This window comes from Myiozetetes cayanensis, unplaced genomic scaffold, assembly GCF_022539395.1.
Source record: "Myiozetetes cayanensis isolate MyiCay16 unplaced genomic scaffold, myiCay2020 scf5-8, whole genome shotgun sequence".
NCBI lineage: Eukaryota > Metazoa > Chordata > Aves > Passeriformes > Tyrannidae > Myiozetetes > Myiozetetes cayanensis.
The window spans coordinates 10,832,128-10,848,664 of NW_026087742.1; the positions used below are offsets into that span (position 1 = coordinate 10,832,128).

The 16,537-nt window shown below is 38.2% G+C and overlaps 1 long non-coding RNA gene across 6 annotated transcripts in view; it reads left to right on the forward strand.

Moving 5' to 3' along the window:
• Positions 1–16,537, forward strand: part of LOC126648605 (uncharacterized) — a 292,288-nt gene that overhangs the window by 143,016 nt on the left and 132,735 nt on the right. For 5 of the 6 annotated variants that reach the window (XR_007630840.1, XR_007630843.1, XR_007630841.1 and 2 more), the window contains one exon: positions 11,207–11,265. This is a non-coding gene — a long non-coding RNA (uncharacterized LOC126648605). Of the gene's footprint in view, positions 1–1,995; positions 2,193–11,206; positions 11,266–16,537 lie in introns of all 6 variants that reach the window. The other variant, XR_007630844.1, reaches the window with a different exon arrangement.

Sequence of the window (16,537 nt, forward strand, 5' to 3'; positions counted from 1 at the left end):
AGCACGCTATAAGGAAACAAACATACAAACTGCTCATGCAAGCTTACTCACTTACTGTTTAAATATTAAAATAGTGACTCAGAAAAGCAATGTACACAGCACAAAGTTATTTTACTATCACAGTTATCTACATCTAAACTTGACATCACACAGCACTTTTAGAAGACTCAAGTATTAATTTCTCGGAAGCAAGACAAGTTCAGTAAGTGTATCAAAATTAGTTTACCTACTTCCACAGCGCATTAATACTGAAGAAAAGGCATGATCTTATTTCATTTAAGTGTCATGAAGCAGAAATATAGAATAAGCATTTGTCAATATCCATTCCAAAAAATCCCAACTTTTATTTCTCCGCATTTCTTACTTTTCCCCATGTTTCTTCAGACCCTCTTCACGTTAACATTTCTTCTATTTCCAGAAAAGAGAAGGAGTGGGGGGGAAACCCCAACAACAAAACCCCGCAAACAATCAGCAAAAGCATAATTGGTTTATATTGCCTTTCAGCTTGTGGCCTGTCCTCGTATTATTAAATCAGATCATACATACTCCCCTAAAATTCAGCTTGGAGTAATCCTCTGCTACTTAGGGCTGGATGAAAAGAGTACTCATTGTGAATTATGTTTCATCTGTCACAATAACCTTCTTTATTCTTTAGTGCACCTCCCCTTTGCCTGCGGCAATTAGAGAAAATAGGTATGCCTTGAAGTATGAGATAGTGGTATCTCAAAAATATATATACTGATGTCATATACAGGCAACGCTGGGTAAGCAACACCCTGAAGAATATATAAACCCTTTTTGATGCAATCCGGATTTTATTAGGACAGAGTAGAGGCAGGCACATTTTACAATGAGTAGGTGCTGATGGGTTTCACTAGATTATTGTTTTTTTGACAGGCAGTGATCAGAGAGTTTGCCATTCTGTTAAAAGAAGAGTAAAAACTTGCTTACCGACTGACTTCAAGAATGTATCATTTTCCACGTTAGCTACAATTCTGGTGGGTTTTTTTTTTATTTGAAGGTGTTAGAGCATCTTCATCTTCACTCTCCCCTGAAATTCCTAGAGTTCTGTTGAACTCTTCGACTGAACACTTCAGCTACATTTTCTCAGTGGTTTAGCGTGATTTTCATTATCTTGCAATGGTGTCGACATTTGTCTGTATCGTTTTTTTAATTAAATGCATATTAAAAAAATAAACTGACCAGTGAATATCAAAAAGGTTTGTGAAACAGTACAGAAGAGCAAAAAGTGCTTTCAAGCTCCCATGTTACCAGATGTTAATTTTCTGAATTATTTGTCTTTCTGTATCAAGGGGAAAAAAAAAAAGAAGATTCTTTTAGGATTTTAGCCACCACTGTCAGGTTATTTTATCTATTACAATATCTATATTTTCTTAACACTGTCTATTTTATTCTATTTAACAACAACAACAACAAAAAAGCCATATTTGTTGGATTTTTTACTTTTTGAATTTATCTTGGAAGCTTCCCAAGTTCACTTTTCCTTCCCCCCCCACCCCCCGTGTTATTTTTAAAGCCTTATGGCAGCAAACCTCCAGTCGGTATCTTGTTTTGAAATGATTCTGGGCTATTCATACCAATTCAGAATCAGCCTCCCTTGCACTTTAAGAGGGCTGATGTTCAACTGGGAATGACTAAAAGAGAAAGCACCTTTAAAAAAAAAAAAAAATTAAGTGCTAAATCAAGCAGATTACAACAAAGAGATTCTGTTGTGAGGCTGGTCTAACATTAGGACACTGTTATTAAAGTTCCGAAGAAATTACTATACTACAAAAAAACCAATAATACTTGTGAATAAAGGAAGAGAGTTTGGCCCACTGCACAGGTTTGGGCACAAAAGTGCTTGCTAAGCTATCTATTTCACACATGCAACGACAGAAGGTTCGATATTCATTCGATCGATGACTGAAAAGGCACAATGGCAAAATCGGACGGACTTCTTTTCAAATACAGATCTCCGATGTCCCCCTACAGTCTGCAGTCGCACGGCTGGTGGTGTGGCACAGACGGAGCAAGGGTTACATCAAGGCTGTTCTCTGGACCGTGCAAACAGTCTAGACCAATGACCTGCAGCATCGTGCCCTTTGAAGAAGAGGCAAGTTCAGTCACGACGAAGAAAAATCAAGGCGTACCCCTTTTAACAATAGGGAGCAGCTCGTGGCTGCAAAGAGGTAAGCAGGGGTAAGCAAAAAAAGGCATCTGCTTCCATGGTTACAGGCCAAGCATGGGAACCTTGCTTTTGAAGAGGGACGGTTCTCAGGCTCCCTCACAGGCTATGTCATGCATTATAAGCAAAGGCAGGTTGAGCTGAAATCCGCAGAGTTATTTCAGAGTAAAATGATACGCGAGCACATGGCTGTTAGGAAAAAAAAAGTCACATGACTGTTTAGAAGCAGCCTTGCAGAGTTTCTGAATCGAGCCTTTCGTTTGGGGCAGTTTCTTCTTCTTTTCTTTTTATATTGTCTTTTTTTTTTTTTTTAATTCATTTTTTCAGCAAACTAAGAAAACTGGGACCACGTTTATATAGAACAAACATTTGTTTGATATACAAGATTCTGGCTATTCTCCTTCTCTAAACTGAAAAAAGGTCAAGGGTCAATGTTTTTTCGTGACAGGGCCACAAATCCTTTTGTTAGCGTAGCTTTAGCAAATGCCATTTAAAATAAGATTTTGCTTTTCTTTCTAAGTGCATATTATTATAAGTTTGACAGAGTATGAAAGTAATGAATTTCTGTCTCTCTGCAATAACTTTTGTGTTCCAATATTTTGCCAGTTATTTTTCTTCCTTTTTTTGGCTCTACAATGCTAATTTTCAAGATTTGCACTTCTAGATAGGACAAGTAAAAATGCACACAAAAGTCAACACATAATAGTCCTACCTTCTTTGGGTGGGGGAAAAAAAGAAATTATCTGCTAGCTATAGGTAGTAAAAATGTGATCAGTGACAATATGCCTGTGGTGTAACCATTAACCTTTGAGAATCGTTATGTTTGTACTTTGTTTCTTTTTGCTTTGTTATTCCTTTATCTGCGGCATATTACATTTCCTCTTGAAAAATTAAAATGTGCAGTGTATTTGCTCCGGCAAAAGCATACCTGCTTTTTTTGATTGTGTTTATTACATCTGTTCTGTGACATTTTAACTGTTTGTGGTAGTTTGTAAATTTTGATGGCTTACTATTTTTATTAGAATTTTTCTGTTAAAGAGTTTGCTATAGGACCAGTAGCTTCTGTTATATACTTACTGTATGTTGTTCTGCTTTATTACAAGCTCTACAGCATTTGTGTTCTTATTATCAGTATGAGATTAATTTTATTCCAACTATTCCTGTTAAAACTGGTGGGGGTGTAGTGGGGGGAACCGTCTGGTGAACTGTTGAACAGAGTTCGAAGTTCCAGGGGCACGAATAATTACACAGGTAATTTCCATCAGTATTTTTTCCTGCTCTTCAATAACTGTAGGGACCTGTGGTACTTGGTAAAATTTGTATTGCTATCCTGTAAATGTAATTAATATTTATGAGTGTATCAAGGGCAGTGTTTTCTCAGGGTGTATTCTGAAGTTTCGTTGATCTATAGGTTGGTTTGATTCAACTTCAGACTGAGGACTCTGTATTCGAAAAGAAAGTATGTGAACTAACACTAAGTTGCTTCCAAATAGCAATAGGCTATTTTGAAAAAAGTCTTGGGCCTACCCTGCACATTTGTGGGTCAAAACTATCTTAGAAAAAAAATGCATATGAAAATATAAACAATTAAATATTAATATCAAAAGTAGAAAGCCCATTATCTTAGGATAGTCATGATCTGGATTAATTAGATTCATTCTGGATAATTTATATCCTGCATATTAATTCAGTTTTCAGATAGACTTTGACATGACTGCAAACTGTAACTTTGCTCCAGAAGGTCCATTAACTTGTTCCATCAGCTTTAAAACAAGAATTTGTTTGCTGGTCTTTTGTGTAGGCTGTTAGATGTAATACAGCACTGTGGTGTTCCTGCTGTACTAGAGATGCATGTTAATGATGACAAACATGTTCATATGCTGACTGCAGTTTAGAAATTCATACACCATGTAGAAGTGTTGTGCCTTCAGCTTTATTTAGGGTGTGGAATTCTCTTAATTTTTATTACCTTCGATAATAAATTAAAAGATTAAGTACTCAAGTCTTTCATGTATGGCATAAACAATGCAAAAGACAGTGCTGCTGCATTTGGTATCCAAGCACTGCTTGAAATTATTCTCATCCTGATAACATATTATGTTTTAATAAACAAAATTTAAAAAGAGAGAGATTTGGCTACTAGAAGGAAGATTTTTAAAGTAAAAAATGTCCATTTTAATGTAATTGATAAGAAAATAATATCTAGATTCACAGCAGTCTGCAGAGTGTACCAAGGGGAGGATCTGATTTTAATTATGTTCATGATAATTTCTTGAAATAATTAGTCTTGTCCTGTAAGGAACTGAGAGCATTGCAATGAAAGATGTGTAAGGCTTGGTGTTGAAGGGAATAGTTGTATTTCTATGAGCAATGAAAACATGATTGTGAAACCATTAAGTTTTAGTTCTATTGTTGTTGTTGTAGAGTGGATTTTACCATGTGTTGATGTGTTGCCCCAAAGGACACGCACTCCTGTCCCTCTTGTGTGGTCAACATTGAGGTTCTGAAAAACTTCGAGTTATACTGGGTTGTTGCTTGAGTGATGTGCCAACTTTGCACTTGGTTCATTCAAGCTAAAGTTCAGGCAGCCGGTTTGAGGCCTTTTACTCCATTTCAGCTGGGGATGACCAATAACTGGATATTTCTCTTTACTTTCCTCTTTGAACTATTCATTTAAATGAGGGCGCAAATCATCTAGGCATCTTATCCCCCTTGAATACCAGGGCTATAAGGGCCTCAAGAAGCACCACTGTTTTCTAACCTCCATTGTGGTACAGGAACCAATTCAGCCTCTGTGATCCAAGGGACTACATCGCTGGTTTTAGGAGCAGGGAAAAGGAGAGCTTTTTTTTATACTGAAGATTCCTTCTGGATGATGGGAAGTTCTGTGGTTTGCATAGCAAGGATTATCAGGTGCAATTTCCTTCATAATCAATGCAGTTCATGCCCCTGTTATCTTCAGAATGAAATCCTTTGTTTTTACAAGAGAGGTAGACAAAGTTTTAATGCAGTATGCTGGAGGCAGGGTCATTGTGTCATCAGTTTACTTTACAGGAATTTTAGACTGACTCGCTCCCTTGAATTATGGGAGGTACCATTCCTACCAGCATGGTTTATCTACCCTTTCTTCCCTCCATTTTTCCTTAGCTGAAGAAATACAAGGGATTGTGGAAATCTGTTAAGATAGCTGAACCAATGCAGAACATCTAGCCTATGAAAACTTCAGCAACTGAGAAAAAGGTTTTATAAAGAGTTACTTACTTCATCAAAAGTCTCATAATTTGAGTCATCCAGGTAATAAGATTCTTCAAAAAAAAGTGTCAGTTCTATCATAGTACACCAAAGCAGAACAAAAAAACCATGATCCTCTTGTTCAGCGGGTTCTGCAGTTCGGTACCATCTTTAGGCAATTCATATTCTGGCACTTTATTATGGCCTGCAGCAGTGTTTGTAAGCCAACATTTTAAGGACAGTGGTTTATCAACTACACATCCTAATAATCTACTGGATAAAGCAAAGGTAGCAAAACCCAGAAGAACCCCAGGTTTAGCCTGGGGATACAGGATGAATTACAGTTGTCTGAAATTTGATGATAAGATCCCTTTTTAACTCATGGTTTTTAAGAGTGCTACCAGGTTAATCCCCACCAAAAATCCTTTGTTTTTTTTTCTCAAGGATCATCCTTTTCCAGATTTCCTTAATGACAATGAATATTCAAGCCTAACTTTGGACTTGCTTAGAGCAAGGACTTGGAGAAACCCATGTAGCAAAGAATCATCAAAGCTTAGAAGTGTGTTTGAATTTTGGTATCAAGTCCACAGGCTTTCTTCCTCAAAAGCAAGAGGCCTGATAGATCAGTTAAGCCAGTAACAGTTGCATTTATGTGCTTTTGGTACTGTACATGGATTTGCTTTGTTATAAACTTGGGGGTGACTAACTGCATCAACTTCGATTTAAGATACTAAACAAATTAAGTCTCTCTGGCTCTTGAATGTTCTTCTTAGTCTATAATCCCCACCACAAAAAGCCTCAGAAAGTCTGATTAGCTGTTGCCTCTTATTGAAGTCTCCTTCCAAATGCAATGAAAATAAATAACAGATGCAGCATGCACGCTAAGTCAAATGACCAGAAAGACACATCTTCTCACTCATAGTTCTATGATGTTTTGAAACGAAAGTTAATCTGATTCCAGGAGCAACTTAAGTGTATAAGGTTCTTTTCTGTACTGCCATTTTATGAGCCTCTGATACTGATAAGCAGAAGTCACTTTAATGCTTATATTCTGTTCACTCAAAGGAAAGCTTTACCATTACTTAAATAATGTTAATCTGAAATAGCCTGATATTTCTTGTAGCTTTCTAATACAGACATGCAGAACAACAGCAATAAGAGCTTTGTTCTTGTATAGACCCTGGCTAAATTAAGATCCCAATCGTTGTGATATTATCTCAGGGCAAAAATATTTGCTGTAAAGGTCTGGTCATGCCAAACTGCCATAGAATCATGGAATAGTTTGGCTTGGAAGGGACATTAAAGATCATCTAGTTCCAAACCCCCTGACATGGGCAGGAACACCTTTCACTAGACCAGGTTGCTCCAAGCCCCGTCCAACCTGGCCTTGAATACTTTCAGGGATGGGGCAGCCACAGCTGATCTGAGTAACCTGTTCCAGTGTCTCACCGCACTCATAGTGAAGAATTTCTCCCTAGTATCTTACCTAAATCTATCCTCTTTTAGCTTAAAACCATTATTCCTTGCCCTATCATTACAGGCCCTTCTAAATAGTCTCTCTACACCTTTCTCACAAACCCCTTCAAGTATTAAAGGCCCCAGTAAGTGTCCCAGGAAACTTCTCTCCTCCAGGCCTGACAACCCTGACCTTCTCAGCCTGTCTTGATAGGGAAGTGCTCCAGCAACAAAAAGCAAACAGGACCAGAGCGTGTCTAACCTACTGTTGGTCTTGGTTTTAAAATGTTATGTTGTCTGGGAAATGACTACTTTTTTTTTTTTTCCTTATTATTTGATTTCTCCCAAATAGTTAATCATGAAAGAGACAGTTCTCAGGGTAAATATTGGCTATTTTATATACAGATATGCCTCTGGTAGAATTATTACATCCTGTTTCATGAAGAGGGGTGGAAATTTCTCCTGTGTTTGTATTGGTTGAAGAGCTCTGGAAGTTATACTTTACTGACAAGAAAGAATGATAAAGAAATCTTGTAATACTTGTACGCTCATGGGTAGGGAACTTTGCAAACTAGAGTGAGCATGCAAAGTTTGTGCTTAGCTTATGTGCCTATTAAAGAACACACAGCAAAATGATAAACAAGAACACTAATTTTGAAAAAGAGAAACTTTGAAAAGGTCAGCACATATGCTTAACAAATGCCTCTGTCAAGAACGTTTATGAGAATTCTGGCCTAAGAAAGTACAATTTCCATAGAGAATGAAAAATCTGATCATTTTTGGTTTATGAGGGGCAAGATGGTTGATAGTCTGACATTAAAAATGTTGCTGGAATTGCATCCTGAAAAAAATCATATTTCTGTGAGATGACAACCCTTTGAACCTGCTGTGGCAGGGATTTTGGGTCCAAATGTATGTTGTGTGAGAATGCTGATGGTATTTCTTCACTCATTATTTCTGACTAGGTGATCTCACTTTTAGGCTGTACTGTTAAACAATTTTAAATTGACATTTTCCCCCCACAATTTTATTTCAGTTTCCCTAAGGTGATACTGAAGTCTGTTGGGTTTTTATTCACGGAAAAAGATAATTCAAGAAATACTCTTGTGGGCCAGATGAATGGTCCATCTGCCTCTATGCTTATTTTATGACAGTGCTAACAGGGCACAGAGTTGGGGGATAGCACATGGGCCTCTCAGTTTTCAGGGATCCATTTCCTTGTGCTCTCTTGGCATCCCTCATTTTTGGATTTGTGATGTTAGACAGGACATCCCTGCCCGATCCTTCAGTATGTGTTCATGGACCTTCTGCCCATTAATTTTTCCTTGAGCCTGAACTATCTGGAAGTTAATCCTTTTGCTTTTGTGGTCCAAGGAATTAAGTTGTCAGGTGTTCACCTTTCTTATTCTGAGTTTTGGTTTCTTAGCACCAAGTAGGGTGACAAGTACTCACAGTTAGTTCTGCTATGGTAAATAACTCAGTTTTGAATTGTTCATGCTTGTGTTCAGCAATCTTCCATATATTCTGCAATTCTGTATTTAGTTTGGGTTTGGATAAAAACTTTCACCAGTTACCCCTCTCATGAAGAATTTTGTCTGAACACTTGTGTCACATTAAGAATTGTTCAAATGCTTGTACGTAAACAGTATTAGTGAGATGTGAAAAAACCTTCATGACTGTGTACTGTCAAATCAAAACTCTCAAAATATCCAGTCCAGCTTGGTACTTGCTGCAAAACCTGGGATAAACCTATTTATCTCTACTAGCACTTCCCTCTCAAAGCAAAGAAACAGTGGTAGAGTGGTTACATTTTCCCATTTTATAGCTCATATTTGGAGGATTTAAGGTAAATTCTTAACATTCAAAAGATTCAAGAGCAGTAAATATTTAAATATTAATCCACTGTGAGACCATATAGTACCGTAACTACATTGATTTGTCTATGGAGGTGAGGGAGAGTATCAAATTCCTTCTGACTTTATTTTTTTCTTTGTGAAGAAAAATTCTGTAATTATTCCATCAGAGAAGATGATAGAAATACACATTTGCACCTGTTTGTTTGATTTTAATGTTTAGCTTCTACTATTCAAATTTTTCAAGCATCTTGCTTGGAAGATGTAGTTAAGTAGCTTCAATAGAGATGGATTGCCAAAAAGCATCTGCCTACTTCCCCAAGTCTACATCCTTTTATTTTATCAAATTCAGCATTTTGTTTTCACTACTGAATGTTACTACAATCTGATTTCCTAAAAGAGCTGTCGCTTGTATGCCAGACTAGAATAACAATTGTCAAATGGTAATTCTGTCAAATCATTACACAAGCACTTGATTTTTGAGAGGAAATTGTGCCACCTTTAGTTACTGTGCGTTTTAAAGGCATCCTAGAAGAGCCATTTTCAATGCGCCTGTTCAAAAGTACCGTCAATGAATAATCCAGAGAAAACTTCACAACTGGGAGAGTGCGAGGAATATAAATAGGATAGAAGTCTGAAAAGTTAGTTATATATGTGGTTGGGACTGCTTTTGCTATTATCTGATATCTCAAGATTTTTAAAAAGCAAATGAAGGAGCTGATTATATTAATAACCAACAAAATAAGCTGTTCAGTGAATTCAGTATAGGTTTCTCCAACTGAGGTATTTGTTTAGAGATGGTCAGTGAAGAGTATTTCTAGGACACAACAGATTTCACCCAGTCAGAATCTCTAAAAACAGGTCAGATGAATCATGCTGTGAAATGTCTCTCTAAGATGGCCTGCAGTGACTAGCTCAGAGAAGCTGCTTAAAACTAGGTAAGATGAATTTCATCCAAATTGACTGCAATCCCAGTGATCTGATATGTCCATAGGTGAGGTTTATGCCAGTTAAAAATGTACCAAGTTAGACCTTTCAGGTAATGAAATAAAATTATTAATGCCACAACAACCTCCCCAGGAATATTACCAAGCATTCAGGGTGCCCAGGTGTAGGAAGCAGGAACTTAGGTGTAACAAAGGGGGAAATGAGAATAAAACAAATAGGGGGAAGGGAAAGGTTATTGTGAGGATACTAAAAGCTTTATTTCTCTTCAGTAAAATAAAGGCCAAGAGAAAATGTACACTGTGGGGAGAGGACAACTGTGAGTTAAGGAGAACAGTCATTTAATCTGAAGAACAGAGCTGGGATAGAAATAATTGACAGAAAATCAGACTGGAAGTTAGAAGATTTCCAGCCATCAAAGCAGTAGTGCTCTGAAGGAGACTCTCAAGAAGGTGGTCAGGTTTTGTTTTTCCACACACGTCTAACTGTTTGCAAGGTGGAAAACGATACATTTATAAAGGGAATGTGAAACACGGTTGCCTCTGATAGCAGGAGCCCGGACTTGAAATGCCACCACTTTGATCCTAGAAGGCGATGTGCATGCATGACTGCACTTATTGAAGTGACAGTAATTATGCTGTAGATATGCCTATACTATCAATGTGAATATGTTGTGGTGCTTCTTTAAACTTGTAATTAATACTAATTGAGCCCTCAGAAACTGAAGGGTTCCTCGTTTAAAAATCCTGTGCTTTTGCTGAGTGTAACAACAGTTTGCTAACTTATCCCTCTTCTTGAAAAACTCCATGTTAGTGAAAGGAAGGCACTGTATGTGATATGCTGAAAACAAACAGCTCAAAGCATTTCTTACTGTGTAAACTAAACACATTTTCCCAGCATAGTGCTTCTGCTGCATGTGTTTTCCCTTGGTATTGTATTTACTGTGCTAGGCATGTGATTGTAGATTAATACTTTCCCTAAATATTCTGCTAAACACAACTTTGTGTCTGCTGTGAAGAAGTTAGCACAAATGAGAAAAATTATAGGGTTTGTGCATAAATTCAAGCTATATGTTTTCTAACAATCCATCGAGAGGGGAAAGAAAAGAATTTTCAGGTGCCAAAATTCAGTCTAAGAAATGGAACTGGTTGGAACTAAATAAAAGTCATAAAATCATGACTTTATTCACTTGCATAGGTCAGCACACAACTGCATGTCCAGCCAGCAAGAGTGACCCCAGTTTTTGATGTGCTGAAAGGTTGTGGGGTCTGCAAGAGAGATGTCATAGTACCACCTTATTTTGTCACTTCAACTGCAGGTATATGACAATTTGCTTAAATTTGTTAACATGTTGAAGTTCATCAAGCCTTGAAAAAAAAAAGATTACTCTTTTATGGTTTTATATTTTGTAATTCTAGGATATAACATTATGTCTTTCTTTAAAACAGGGTTCATTTAAAAATAAAACATGAAACTCAGCTAGTTTATTGTGTGAGTCCTGTATCCTTGTTCTGATGCCCTGCATCTTTTCCAGGTGTGCAGCTGCCATTCTGTCTCAGAGGAGGACCGTGTTTGTCACTTCAGGAGCTGCAGGTAAGCCCTGAGGCCAGTACCCAAAGGTTCAGAATCCCAGTCATCCAGTGCACATGGGGCCATGGGCAGTGCTGAGGTTTTCCATCCCATGGAGGCTTTCCCAGGACAGGGAGGAGACACTCTGTGTTTGAAATGGCTTCCAAGGAACTCAGTCATGGGGCTTCTCACAGCACAGGGCTGTGGTTCAAATCAGAATGTGACATTGGACCATGTAGTTTAAACTCTGAAGTTTTTACATTTTGTGCTCCCTTGTATTTTGTCTTAGAAGCAGGAAATTATTTATTTTTATTTATTCACTATTTATAGCAAGAATGATTAATTCCTGAAACAAACTATCAGAATTTGTGCCTTTTGCCTAATTTAAATTTGACCAGCTTCAGCTTTGAGCCATTGTTTTCTGCTGGCACTCATGGGTGGTATTTGTTTTCCTGTAATCACTGCTACATATTTGTTCAAGTCAGCTAAAATAGATCTGATATCTCTTGAGAATTTCACCGTAACACGTTGCCCAGTATCCACGTAGTTGTGGTTTTTCCTTTACCTATATTTTTTCCCATATCCTTTTCAAAATATACAGAATTTTTCTAAACATGGCTGTAGGATTACTACTGATACTGCAGTTGGAGGAAAAAGGAGTTGCCTGTCACTCCTACTTCACCAGCGCTTTGAACATCACTGGGTTGTGCTAAACTTTTTATGCTGGGCCCTTGTGTTGAACGGTGGACCCCTGTGCTTTACTCTGTTCCCTTCAACAATGACTCATTTGGTTTCTCTTTCTGATCTAAGGATGGATTTTGAGTGCATGGTTGCTCACACAGGTTTGCATTTTCCGGTTCAAACCATTTTGGACAGGCTCATACTCAAAATTCTTTGATACCTTTACTTTTCCTCTCCCTTCAGATGTTAGGAATGACTTTTATGGTAGGTTCTGCTCATACTTCCAGCTGATGTGAATGTGCGATCTCAGAAGAATATCAAGCCATAATGAAAAGTTTATAGAAGGCATTTGTGAATTATACTGTATCTAGAGATTATCTTCAGTTAAAATGACACTGATTTGGGCTGCTGGTAGTCTAGTGCACATCCATGTAAGTGGGATTTACCTTTTTGGTTTATTTAGAGGAACTGGCTATTAGTAGTGAAATATTCAGGAATATTAGCCTTAAGTGTGAAAGACAAGTCTGCCTGACTGCTTAATGTTTAATCAGTAGAAAGTAGACATATCACTGTGTTCTTGAAAAACAGTATTTCACCAGCCTATTTCAATTAGAGCAGGTGACGGAGGCCTAGCTTTTTACATGCAGTGGCATTCCTAAAGCCAGGCCTGATAGCCACACTTAAACTTTCCTTCTCTCTCTTCCCAACATCTTCACAATCATATTTTCTTTCCCTCCTGCTCTTATGTTTCCTCCTGTTACTGTGAATCTTTTGCTAGTTCCTTTCTTTCATTTCTTTATATCTCTGATATAAGTTTCTTTTTTGCTGTCATTGTTTTCTCTCAATCTTCTGTTTATCCATAAAGGCTGGATAATTTTTTTACATTATTTTTGTGGTCTTTTTTTAATATTACCATACTTACTTGTTTTGTATATCTGGAGAAAATTTTGCTCTACTTTTTCTTTCTGCTGAAAAAAAGATTATGAAACTAAAAAAGGATCTTGAATCCCTGCTTGTAGGATGGTGGAAGCCAGCTGTCCAAACAGACTGTGTATTTTGTCATAAATTTACTGGAAGATGAGTGTGTTTTATTAATAAGAATGTGCACTTTTGATATTATCTTTGCAGTCAGAATAGAGATGAATATAACCTCAGTTAATCATACTGAATACTAATATTAGTAGGAGTGAAGTCCTCTTTTTATAATATAGAACATTTTGTTCTGGAAAATTTCTTTTAAAAAAATGGGAGAAGTTAAAAAAAATAAAAGAGGAACAATAATCTTTTGGCTAAAATCAATGATTAGTTGCTTTTAAAGCTGGAAGTCCTGCAGAGAAGTCCCCATCCACTAGATTACATTATTTTATGGTGCCTGGACTATGTTGAGAAAACTTTCTTGCTTTTACCAGTAGAAGCAATTGTCAACTCTCACATTAAAGGCAATTTAGCCTGTATGTAATATAGTATGTACTGCCTGCAATATTTTTGCAGTCGATGTTACCTTGAGTCACAAAATCTGCACACTGCATATTTTTGTCAAACAATTATGCACAAGGTTTTTTTCCATTTCCCCCTTTCTTTGGAGCCCTTTAGTCTTTTTGTCAGCATGTATTGTAAAAGTCTGTTTATTATGCAATTGAAAGTTACCCAGTTATTTCTGTTTGGGAATTATTTTTGGGAAAAAGACAATTACTGGAAATAACACCTGCACTTCTCAAATTTGGGAAAATTACAGTATACTGAAAAACACCCTATGAAATGATATCTGTTAAAAAAAAAAAATTGAAACAACTTTAGAGGATACGCTGATCAATGTTGAACTTAACTGTTAGTAGAACACTTCATCCTACAATTTGTCATTAAATAGAGGGAAACTGGAATAGCTCTACTCTACATGTTCAAATACCCAGCATTCCCTCTTAAGGAAAACCCCAAATATAAGGAATGCCATTGTTTGCTGTGCATGTGGTGACCGGTTATATTAAGTTGAAGTTACTGCCATCTGGTGGGCAAAGTAGTGTTATATCCCAGTAGCTGGAAGCAATTCTGGTAGGGTTATGCTCTCTGTATGTGTGTGAATACCGTGTGTGCCTCTGTGTGTGTGTATACACACACACCTCTATACAGAAATAGATAGCGGTATATTTAATATAAGCATTCGGTTGCTGATTTTAAAAGAATTTTCAAATATTCAGTGATACAGAATGGCCTGCTGAATTGGAGGTGAGTTAAGGGTAGAGAAACGTAGGAAGGAAAATAAGGAAAACAAGAGGCAGAGCAGACAGAGATGTGAAGTATGTGCTGTGATACTGCCAGTGCACCCACACTTCTGTTCTAGATTAACATAGATAATCATATATAAAACTGTCCTCAGAATATTTCTTTGTACTTTGCACAGCTGGAGCTACTGCAGTTGGTGCAGTGTTTCATGTAGCGCTTCCTATCATCATATCATAGCATCACAGAATGCCGTGAGTTGGAAGGGACTTAGTTCCAACCCCCCTACCATGGGCAGGGCACCTTCCACTAGACCAGATTGCTCAAAGCCCCATCCAACCTGGCCTTGAACTCTTCCAGGGATGGGGCATCCACTGCTTCTCTGGGCAACCTGTGCCAGTGCTTTACTGTGCCCTTGTAAATAGTCCCTCTCCATCTTTCTTGTAGGTTCCCTTCAAGTACTGGACACCACAATTAGGACACCGCAAGGTCTTTTCCAGGCTAAACAATCCCAATTCTCCCAACCTTTCCACAAAGGAGAGGTGTTCCATTTCTCTAATCAACTTGGTGGCCTCCTCTGGACTTTGTGTCAGAGATGACACATTATTTCTGCAAGAATGTCTGTGCAGTTTTTGCCTTATGCCTCCATTCTTTGCTTATCTTTTCTCTTTGCTGCAGTAAGTTTGCTCCTCCTTGAGTCTTGACATACACTCGTGTTACCTATTGTCTGATTCCTGAAGGATCAGCCTGGTAGGAAAGGATTTGCATGAGCAGTGCGTCAGGGGAGTCTGTGGGGCATTTTACACACATTCAGTTATTTATGTTTTCTCAAGGAGCTAACACCAGGAGTTAGATGTACCAGTACAGTGAATGATAGACTAAGTGGTAAGTGAAGCAAGATTCAGTTGTGGGAGACAGTGTCGGGTGTCTATCTTTAGTAAGAAGTTGCTCAGTAACCATGTGAGAATAATAATAGTGTCCAGAATTTGCTCTTATTTCGTTGGCATGGTGTCTGAAGACTCCAAGTAAGATTAAGTCTGCTTTGTGTACAGATATTAGAATGGTTTTGTGCTTGCCAAATGCTTTTCTTTATTTTGGTGGAGAAGAGTAGAAGTGATCCTTTGCTCTTGATATGCAGAATAAATTGCCGTTTTCTCTACTATTAGGTTTGTATCAAAAATGTATCTTTAACCGGCATCTTCTCATGCTCAGAGTCAAGGAAAAGTTAGGGAGATCCAAGAGTCCTGTGAGGTGCATAGTGGTGAGGTCCAATCCCCAATTTGGATTGGTCAAATCCAAAGCCCTCCAGCTGCATGATTAATTAGTCTCCGAAGGCATCTCAGCTGCCACTGTGCCAAGGCTGAGGCTGGCCAAGGTAAGGCTGCAGGAGGCATACATCACTTCAGTGTTGTTCCTCCACAGTCTATGGGCCCTCAGTGACACCCCCTTTTTTGGGGGGGAGGAGGGACACCCTTGCTTTAGTGGGCTTTCTGATGCTGTAGTCTACAGAATATTGTTTCTTTGGCTGCTTACTGGCCTTAACAGTGACATCAGAGTCTTGCTGAGTGCTTGTCTGACTGCATGTTACATTATAGACAACTAACTTGTATTGCAGGAGCTCACCCATTTGATAAGATTTGGAGTTCTGCTTATTTATATGTGGGTTTTTCATTCCTGTCCTATACACAGCATCTTATGAGAAGATTCTTAGTTTATACATTTACAAAGTGATTGGTCAAGTCCAGGTTGTGGGCAAGCCACATGCTTGAAGGATCAGCCCAATAGGAATGGATTTGCATGAGTAGTGCGTCAAGGAAGTCTGTGGGGCATTTTACACACATTAAATTATTTAATAATGATAATAATAATAATAATGGCCAGTCTTCGCGAGCGAAGATCCGGGGAAGGTCTTTACACCTTCCAGCCTGCGCATTGGATTTTTTAGGTGAGACACAGTGTGCGCGGAACTGAGCCCACCCTTTAATCCTAAGGTTCATCTGCCGGGGCCAAGCGAGCTTGGACGGTGGCAGCGAGGTCCTTAGGACGTAGGTGGGTTGCCTTTAAGGGCTAATGAGCCCCACCTGCCCGGGAGTGGCCCTGACCGGGAATTGAACCCGGGTCTCCGCGGTGACAGCGCGGCGCCTTTTACCACTGGACCACCAGGGGCTCCGCAAATTATTTATGCTCTCATATCTGAAAACAAATTCTGGTTACAAAACCACATGTAAAGAGGCCTTGTGATTTTATGAATTCTTTCATCCTTGAATCTAATGAAGTAAAAAACCTAATGTTATTGACTTTATGTGCATCTCTTGGATGTTACTGAATGAGTTGTGTGGTTTCAGAAAAAGATACTTCTCATCTCTCATAATTCTTGCTTATTTTGTTTAAAGTTCTT